Raw genomic sequence first — 10,000 nt, 5'->3', positions numbered from 1 at the left:
AACTCGCAGCTTTTGTACTGGTCGTGTCTTTTGGTCGAATTTGCTAAATCTCCCGTCGGTGATTTCCTTGACACTCGTTTCCCGGTTGCTTTGACAATGCCTTCGTTCGCTTGTAAAGTTATTTTCCTAAAAGTGCCTTAAATTCTGGCTAACGTACTCGCACAAGCGAGAATTAACGCATCACCTTTGAACAACAATAAAAGAATCGCGCTTGAACTCGCGTGGGACCACACAATGCCGCCCTTTTTCAACACTTTGACATTGACATTTTGACATGCGAAAGGTTATTTGCAAAGTGGGCGGAATGAAGAATTTAAAGAGATGCTTACAGGCTCTCCCGCCTCGCCTCGACCCAAGCCCCCACTCGCTTTTCACACGCAGTTCTTTTCGTTTTCTCGACTATCTGAGAGCCTGGAACAGGCTAGGTCCGTACTGCCCCGACCTCGGGCCAATATTTCCCAGTACGGCCCTCGCGCTCAGTTAGTAAGAAGCTAGTATTTTCAATCAGATTAAGATATTCCGTCTTCACTTTTAATTCACTAGTAATTAGGTGTCCAATTAGTTTACGTATATGTAAGCTACGTAGATCTACCCGACACATTAATGAAGTTATTGATTGATTGATGTTTGGCCCCTGGCGATCCCGGAATCCTTTACGCATAAGTATTTTCCAATTACTGGCAAATCATTCATTGAAAATAGCGTCTATTTAGTCCGGTGGAAAGTAACCTTGAGAGATTCTTTCTTTCTTTCTCCTGGTATGTCGCGAAATAAATGTTCAAAAAACAAGACCAAAAGAAAAATACAACTGATGTCTTTGCAATATTTCAGCCACGTAGTCAGCAAAAGAAGCGTATCAATTGTACTCACCGGAGCAGACAACACCCAGAAAAGCCAATGCGCAAAATATGCTGCATGTCTACTTTGCACACTCAAGATTACGTTTACCCCAATCAAAGTTGAAGCCGATAAAGTCACACAATATAATCGACCTATCTCAAGGGATCAAGGTCTCATCAAGTCAATAAATTGCATAATAAAGGCGGAACTTCCCACAAGATATTTTAGACGACCCTGAAAACAGGTCCTCTACATGATCGTAATCCTTGTAAAACCAAGTTCTTTCTTGCGTGTTAATGGACCGAGACGAGAAATGTCCCCAACGAATTTAAAACTCCTTAACATTCAAAATTTTCACCAATAATTCAAAACAGTGACTCTCAAGAATAAAAAAGCACGAAAAATGATAAATGAAACGTTGTTTAAAGCCATTATCCCCACTGGTTTTTGCTTGTTTTTCAGTGTAATTATGAAATAATACGCGAGATAAACACACTCAAACTTTGTTCCGCTTTCCGGGGTGAATCAAAAGGGCTAATGTGTGATAATCTCAATGTTACATGTACTTTGAATTGCCATACGTCAAAGTCCACAGCTCAGTATTCAAAACATGACAACAGGACATCGTGATTAAATTGGTATATTCTCTTGCATTAATTGTCTCATGTTATAATTAAGAAACAAAGAGTCACAGTAACGGTGTGATTTTGATAAGTTGAAAAGAGGCGAAACGGCATTTAAAATTTCGAGGGTGTCGGCTAGCTTAGTTTCCGAATTTCTGCAAAAAAATGGTGTTGTGGCTTTTGTGCTTAGAACCCCTTAACAGTCTACTTCTGTTCAAAGCTCTGCATATTATTACGAATCAATGCGTACAGTCACGAAGCTGACACTCAGTCTGCCAAATTTCATTAATTGTGCATTAGCACAGAAAGCAACTAAGATTTGAAGTGTTACGCCAAATCAGCAATGGTTGCAGCCAAAATTTGGTTTGGTTTGGTTTTGTGCGAAAACGCCAGAATGTCGTTTCCTGACAAGAATCGACAGCATTTTTTTCCTCTTTCAGTCATTCATTTGTCACCGACACGATTCGGTGTGAAGACATCGCTCAATTCTTGATACAGGCCTCCCGAGATAGCAATTGTCCAGGCGTGATTTACTACTTGTCACATTTCAATTATTGAACCTTGAACTGGAACACAGATCATTTTAGGGTTGGGCAACTTCCCTAGAAACTCTTGCACAAGTGAACGAAAAAAAAAGGAGAAATGAACCGTGCATCTGCCTTGAAACACAAAGCAGATGAGCGGATTTTCTTTACGTTGAAGGTGTAATAACTAGCATGAAACTAGGTGAAACAATTAATTACTTTAAACTCTAAATTCTGCGCATTTTAATCTTAATTATAAACACTGCAAACCAACAGCAAAAAGTATTTTTGCTCTCGCTTTTATTTCGTTATATAAAATTCTATCTGAGTGGTCAGTGTGCGAGGTCCTTTGGACAAAAAGTGCTGGTTTCAAGTTAATTAAATGGGTCGAACGCCGAACGGTTAACTTTCAATTATGGTAGTGCATTTCTCCTTAGTTAGGTCTAAGCTCCAATTTCTAAGATGGTAGCGTTTAGTAATTGTTGCGTATATGTACACTTATTACCATCAAATATCGGGTTTTATGAAGAATTGCAAAATACCCCTGCCGTTAACAAATGCTCGGATCCGAAAAGGAGCTATCACAGTTACACATCGCATACTGCTTTTATATTTCTTTACAACTCATTTGTATAACGATGCTAAATAAGGTGTCAAAAATATCCACCCTAACAGAAAATGGTTTGCACTTGCGGGGACAAACTCAAGGCATAAGCAAATCGAAGATCATTTGCTACAGTCAAAAAGCCATGTGCTCAAACTTAGAATTAATGTTACATAATTATCTTCACACACGATATGCAACTCGTAGCGATTTACACTAAGCAGTTCGGTTATTCGGAAATTCCTGAAGACACGGCAAGACTGCGAGAAGGTCGAATTGGACCATTTACAATGAATCTGCAGTAGATAGTCACAAAAGATGTTGCACTCACCTTTACTCTGACGTTCCCAGATGAAAATGACTCCGCCTTGTGGCGTTGTCGGATTTATAGAGACTCGTGACCGCTATCAGTCGTCACAATGACAAAACGGATTTAAGCTGTCATTCATATCATCACGTGGTTCTTGATTGAGCTCTCCCGTGCAAAGTTAAACATCATGTTTTGTATCAAGACCACCTCATTTGCATGTCACTGAATAAGAATGTGAACATTTATTTCATTGACTGCAGAGAATGCCGCCAAATGCCATTGTAATCAATGGCCGGGTTATCCACCAGTTACTCAAGTCGTCCACACTCAAGTGCGATTGGATTGTTGATTTCGCCTGACTTCTAGAGAAGAGAGAGAATTAATAATCTCAACATCTTCACTGTCATTCCCCGGGTGTCATTCAGGTAGGCGTGGAGCAGCAATGTGGCATTTGTTTGTTTGATTGGCAGTTGATCTCATGTGCCTTTCTATGATGGAAAACACTCGTCGAAGCATTCGTCTGCATTCTTTTTTCTGAGTCTTGGAAAATTCACGTCTTGGATCGGTTTAATAGCCTTAAAGCCTGAGATATGAGATTTGAATTTGTCTTCAAATTACAAAACTGGGAAAAAGACACTGTTTGGGCACAATGGGGATAGGATGAAAGGTAATTTGCTATCAAGTGCTCGTCATTTGCCTGTGTTGCTAATTGTCCATGGGGTGTTCCGATTGATTGTGGTATTAACTACCTGTCAAAAGCAAACAAATCCTCAAAATTCGTTCGTCTTCACAAATGTAACCGACGTAGGATGATTAAATCCATAAATCAAACATATGGGTACTTGTCAACGACGCGAACGTGATAAATGCGCCACTTCCTGTAACGAAACGAATCCTAGTGGTTTTTTCATTCAACTTGATCTGCTGCTACTCGTGAGATATTTTCCGATGCGTTCACATTTTCCCGCTCGTTAACAGTGGCATCGGCAAATTTAATAGGATATTAAACCTCTGTGGTTTTCGAATTATTAAGATACCGTGTCCTTTATTTTAGTACGACAGATTAATTTGCAATCCGAAAGGACATAGTTCAAAATCTGAACCGGACCACCGAAGGGATGAACCTTGGACAGTTCTGTTTCTTTTTCATTTATTTTAAAAAAGAAATATTAGGGGTAAAGTTCGATGTATCTAACATCATTGTCTAGATTAAAATTTCTTCAAGTGTCAAAGTTGTCAACAGAGATTTGAATATTTGAATATCTTAGATGACATTTCTAAGTGCGATTTTATGTAAATGTCCTAATGCTGCATTGAAAAACTTTATCTTTAATATTTCTTGTTAAATGCTTTCACAAGCGTTTGACCATCTGTTCTTTCATTTTTTGTTTATTTTTACGCAATTGTGTTTTGTCGTATATTATCTCTTCTTCAAATTTGGTGAAATGCCAAAAACATGAAACTGTTGTGGTAAAGTTATGAGAGGGAATGGACCTTTTCAGCTTGTACGTTTTGTTTCCTCATTTCGTGAAGTCACTCTAGCAGTGACGGCGGAGCGTATTTTGTGTATTGCAAAGCCGGAGACGCTAACTTGTAGGGGGTTCTGGGGGAATTCTCTGCCGAAAAAAATTTGAAATCTTGAAGCTCAGATATGCTACTTTCAGCATTCTCCACGAGGTATCAAAAATATAAACGTGGATCAACCGTAAAATGACAGATGTTTCACTTCTTATTTTATTTTTTGCTTGAAATTGGAGGGGCTAAGGACCCCCAGCCCCTCCCCCCCCCCCCCCGGCTCCGCCATCCCTGTCTAGTGTCCATTTGACGTTTCTTTTAAACGGTCGTCTCATGCACGCATACACTAACAAAAGGAAAATTCCCTTAAGAACATCACTTGGGCTGAAATGGGAAAATAAAACGTACAAGCTAAAAAGGTAGCTAAAGGTCTATTGGCCGACATAAAACACGACTTTTAACCCAAACTACATATACACTTTTTATTCAAAATGATGAAGACTAACCGAAGATATATGGATACAAGTAGAGAAATAGAGCATATATACATGTACTACATACATGTGTAGAAATAAGACAAAGTACATCTAGAGTTGACCTTTTGGCAAGCAGGTCATTAATTTCGTCAGTTCTTTTCACTCGGCACTTAAACACCATAGAAATTTCTGGGACTTCAATTGCTTTTCTTGATGTCAAGGTTTCTATCAATGGCAACGGCCAATCAACTTGTAAACACTCGCAAGGCCACAGATTCCCAAAATTATTTCTGTTATTTACAACATTCATCTCCTCATACCCTTGACACACGTCGAAAACTCCATTCCGTATTCTCAGAGCTTAGACTTCGGTGTTTATGCAGTGATGACTCGGGTTTCAGCAACGAATCGGAGGAAATGTGCCATTAACTGTTGTTGATTGAGCGTTGATGAGGCTTTCTGAATGGATAGCATTTGCCGGTTGTTAGATTGAGCGTGACGTCTTTTAGGTGATTATTAAACCACTTTGAAATTTCTCTGCACTGCATTTTTTAAGCCGAGACCGGCAAAGATTTCGCAGTCTTGTCGCCTGATCCAGGCGCCAGCCCGTCCTTCCTGTACAAACTGAAACTTCGTCCAGGTATGCTGATGACAGCTTGTGTAATAAGATGCAAAGCCCAACGATAATCATCGGTGAAACATTTGTTCGGGATAGTCAAACTGTTCTAAGAATTTCGGTTCTACGTTGCCAAACAGTTACAGTTTCCTTTACTAAAATACATGTATCGCCTAAAAGATTCGCACTTGGCAGTGAAAGGTAGTTCCTTACCCGGGGTTCCTTACGTTTTCGGAAGGGATATTTTTTGCAATTTTTGGCACTTAACAAAAACATCACCCAGCAGTTTCGGATGAGAAAATGGTTCGGTTAAAAATTCTTAGAACGCTCAGTTAACAATTTCTGAAATAAAAATATCATTCCCTAAAATTTTAGAACATTTCAATTCGCAGCTAAGATATCCGAACAGATCAAATTCTTCGAGGTGATAAAAATATCTCTTTAGACAGTCTTTATACATTACAAGGAGCCTAGAAATGATTTTCAAATGCTTTTGGCTTCATTTGCTCGTTGGGTGCCCTTGAAACTTCAGATCCAAGGTTCATTTTTATCGAACAAAAGCTTTTTTTAAGATGACAGGACGATTTCAATGCCCGCATCTGTAACAGCGGTGTTTGTCTTGGCATTTTTGAGCTGTTCTGATATTGTTGAATAGAATTCAAGAATATCAAAAACGATAAAATGATGTATGAAATGGATCATACATATGAACTGCGGATATAAAATCAAGTTAAGCGATGATCTTCGCAGTTATGAATACAATTTTTGCAATTGCGTAGAGAAGCCTGAAGACTTCAGGACTTCAACGGGGTTTGAACTCGTGACCTCGCGATTCCGGTGCGATGCTCTAACCAACTGAGCTATGAAGCCACTGAATCAACGATGAAATGATATGAAATCAAGTGAAGCTATGATCTTGAGTTCATATCCGCAGTTCATATATATGATCCATTTCATAGATCATTTTATCGTTGATTAATTCCTCACGGGAACATTAGAACCCACAAATGACCCGCTTTCAACGTCAGTGGCTTCATAGCTCAGTTGGTTAGAGCATCGCACCGGTACCGCGAGGTCACGGGTTCATCTTGAACCCCGCTGAAATCCTAAAGTTTTCAGGCTTCTCTACGCAATTGCAAAAATTGCGTTCATAAATGCGGAGATAATAGCTTCACTTAACATCAAAAACATTGCTTGTTTTTCTCTTCGTTGTTAGAAACCAGTCGATTAGTGACTATGTGCTATGGGATCTAATACTGTTAATCCTGTCAGCTTGTTCCAATATTATTTTTTCCTGGGTGGATTAATAGGCACTATGGTCTTAAAAAGCGAGTTGATACCTACAATAAGCAACAAAAATAGTTGAGACACTGAACTGGGAAGAAAACAAAAATTTGGTTTTATCAACGGAGTTGTTTGGATTCGCTCTGACGAAGGGCTAACGCTCGAAACGTCAGCTTTTAGAATCTCTGTACGGTGGCCAATTTACATTATCAACTCCGTTGATAAAACCAAATTTTTGTATACTACTTCCCCACCGACGCAGCACCACAGTTTCTTTAGAAACTACCCCTTCATTCATTGGGAAGACAACAGTTAGGGAAAAATCATTTTCCACTTGAACTCCCCCCTCTTCCCCCCGCCTCCCCCCTTAAATTTTGGTATGGGAAAAAGGAAGAGTTGGCAATAAAAAAACAACATTTTTTGGGGGAGGGGGTTAGATGGAAAGACTTTGGGGGAGGGATTTGTCGGAGATTCCTTAAAAGCGGAAGTGGCTCAACTAAACCCTTTTGGCGCTTATTGTAGTCGTTCTGTCTTGGTTTTTTTTTTTTTTTTTTTTTTGTTTTGTTTTGTTTTGTTCTTTTTTCAGATCCCAATAGCCGTTTTCACGGTTAGTTTTTCTCATTTGCATTACAATGTAATCTAGCAAGTATGTGAGGCAATTTCGGTCTATTTTGTAGTTTTAACCCGAAATTGCCTCGCACCCACGTTAGCCTGATTACATTGTAATGCAAATGAGAAAAACTAACTGTGAAAACGGCTCTGATTACATATATTAGAGTCAACTTAAGCACAGGAGTGTCCTAGAGAATTTGGACCCCACTAGATTTTGACCCCCCATTACAGTTTATTTAACTATCTATCGAGGCAGAGTTACCATAAAGTTTCAATCTTTGAGAAAAGATCAGTTAATTCTTTAGTAAAGGTTGTTTAAAGCACTCGCGGCAGCATTTCGTAAGGTAGATGCGAAGTTTAACTCCTTTGTGACAGAAGCTTAAATCACGCTCTGGGAACTCATTGAATTGTCGCGTTAATTTTCTAATAAGGAGAAAAAACAGTCAGACTTAAGCTTCAGTTAAGTCGTTAAAGCACGCCCTGTGGCATTTTCGTAACACGTTGTTTCTTTCATAGTTCTCAGTTTTTCTACCATTTGATAGTTTGAATGGACGGCGCTTTCACAAAGGAGTTGCCACTTTTTGAAATAACACCTCTTGGTTGGAAAACCACAAGGCTTCAGCAGATTTTTCCATTTTTTATAACCAAACTTTTCCCGTCATGAATTTTCAATAAGGAGAAAAAGCAAAGTTGACTTGAGTCTCAGTAGAAGTTCACTACAACTAAATACAATTTACAAAGGAGTTTATCTTCTTAATCAATTCGGAGGACATTCCCTATTCAAACGTGCTATGAATACTACTCTTAAATCAGCCGGCGAGAGTAGTGCAGTTGCTGAGAAATGCACTATCTGCACATTCTTGAAAGAGGAAACGCAAAAAACCATGGAAAAAACCTTGAGGGATTACTACGACAAATTACAAGCAACACAATGACCCTCAGGGGTGTGTATTTATCCACCGGCTTTTAGAGTGCAAGCCTGCGTAGTACATTTTGCGCATTTAACCTTCGCTCATGTGCGATAAGTGCGGGATAAATAAAGTTACTTGCTTGCTTGCTTGCTTGCTTGCTTGTCGGTAAGGGAGGTAAATAACGATCGGGGAAGCCGGGCTGAGAATTCAGGGAGGGTTGCATGGGCTTCCATTTGCATCAGGGACAAAAATACAAGAAATTGAAATGGAACAGACCAAACTAAAATGGTTTAGATTTTCCGGAAATTTCCCAATTTGCGGACCTATATCAATGTAGGTTATGTATACAGAAACGATAAAAAGAAGAAAAAGAGCGGAAAATAGTAGAACTAACACTATGCTCTAATGATAAAAACAATGGAGAAAAGAAAACAAAGTAGGAAAAAAGGATACATTGGGTTAAGTAACTTGACAACTAAATAATACTTACATGCTGGCATAACCTAAGACCCAAGACTATGAAAAGGAAAGGAGGACTGCATTTATACATACGAGTAGTATAGCATTAGTATTTGACAAATAAAAAAGCCTTGACTGTTCTCTGTTCTGTTGTAAAGAACGCAGGAAGCGGCTAGAGCACTAAAGAAGTGTTGGGGTAAACACGAGCCGATAGGCGAGTTTTTCTCCCTACTTCTTGAGTGCTCTAGCCGCTTCCTAAGTGCTTTACAACAGAACAGAGCACAGTCAAGGCTTCTTTATTTGTTTTATGATAAAAAACAAGTAATTTTCTTCAAAAATTCTACTTTATTTTCAAAGCGCGCGCTGCTTGTGGCGAACTGAGATGTCGTCAGCACAGTGCTTTATACTCTGATAAAGCACGCTACTTTGGACCAATCAGAGCGCTTGTAAGAATGTTTAAAATTATTTGATTGGTTAATGAAACAAAGGCTTGTCAAAACATCAATCAACTGGAAAGTGGCTTGACAGAAATCACACAAAATGCGAATTTATGGAAAGACAGGTGCCTCAATGTTCGGTTCAGTCCGTAAAAAACAGCAAAAAGAGGATCTAAATAATTAAGTTCAGTGAAAACCGGCCGAATTGTTGCCCATGAAAACCTGCACGTTTCAGACACGACAATTGGAAAACAAACTGTTCATTACTTGCGGCTGGAATCTGAAAACCTGTTGGGAATTTTGTAAATGAAGAACTCCAGCGTGAGGACTTTCTGAGCTTGAAAGAACTGCTGGACCGGGCGACGGTTGAGGTCTTCCATCCAAAGCACTTGACAGAATATCTGAGCAAGCCTTTAACTGACAGCTTCAATAATACCCAAGGTAAAATTCGGAAATTCATCTGCCATTTCTGCGGATGATGGCGTGAGCTTTCGTTTGTTCCGTGCTTTGTACTCTCATAAAGCACGCTGTTTAAACCAATGAGAGCGCGCGTTATATAGAAACTTTATTATAAATATATATATTGCTCGATAATAGTAGTAATAAGAAATTGGAGGATTTAGCATCACATAAATGATTATAAAGAAGCAGACAAGTATAGAGTTTTAAAATATCGGGGAACTTTAAAATATTCAAGCCCACTGTAATGGAGGGGGGGGTGATATGGTCTCGAATAGGGACGTCATTTATTATAGGAAAATTCACCACCTGACGAGAGAATTCCACGTT

General features: G+C 39.1%; 1 long non-coding RNA gene across 1 annotated transcript in view; it reads right to left on the bottom strand.

Annotated features, from left to right (window-relative positions):
* LOC138052186 (uncharacterized) overlaps positions 1 to 3,923 on the bottom strand; it is a 10,941-nt gene extending 7,018 nt beyond the window's left edge. Inside the window, exon 1 of the long non-coding RNA XR_011133021.1 lies at positions 2,923 to 3,923. This is a non-coding gene — a long non-coding RNA (uncharacterized lncRNA). The remainder of the gene's footprint in view (positions 1 to 2,922) is intronic.
* Positions 3,924 to 10,000: the final 6,077 nt, after the last annotated feature.

This window comes from Montipora capricornis, chromosome 6, assembly GCF_036669925.1.
Source record: "Montipora capricornis isolate CH-2021 chromosome 6, ASM3666992v2, whole genome shotgun sequence".
Classification (NCBI taxonomy): domain Eukaryota; kingdom Metazoa; phylum Cnidaria; class Anthozoa; order Scleractinia; family Acroporidae; genus Montipora; species Montipora capricornis.
The sequence above is the reverse complement of the archived record's forward strand: the minus strand, read 5'-3'. Positions and strand labels throughout refer to the sequence as shown.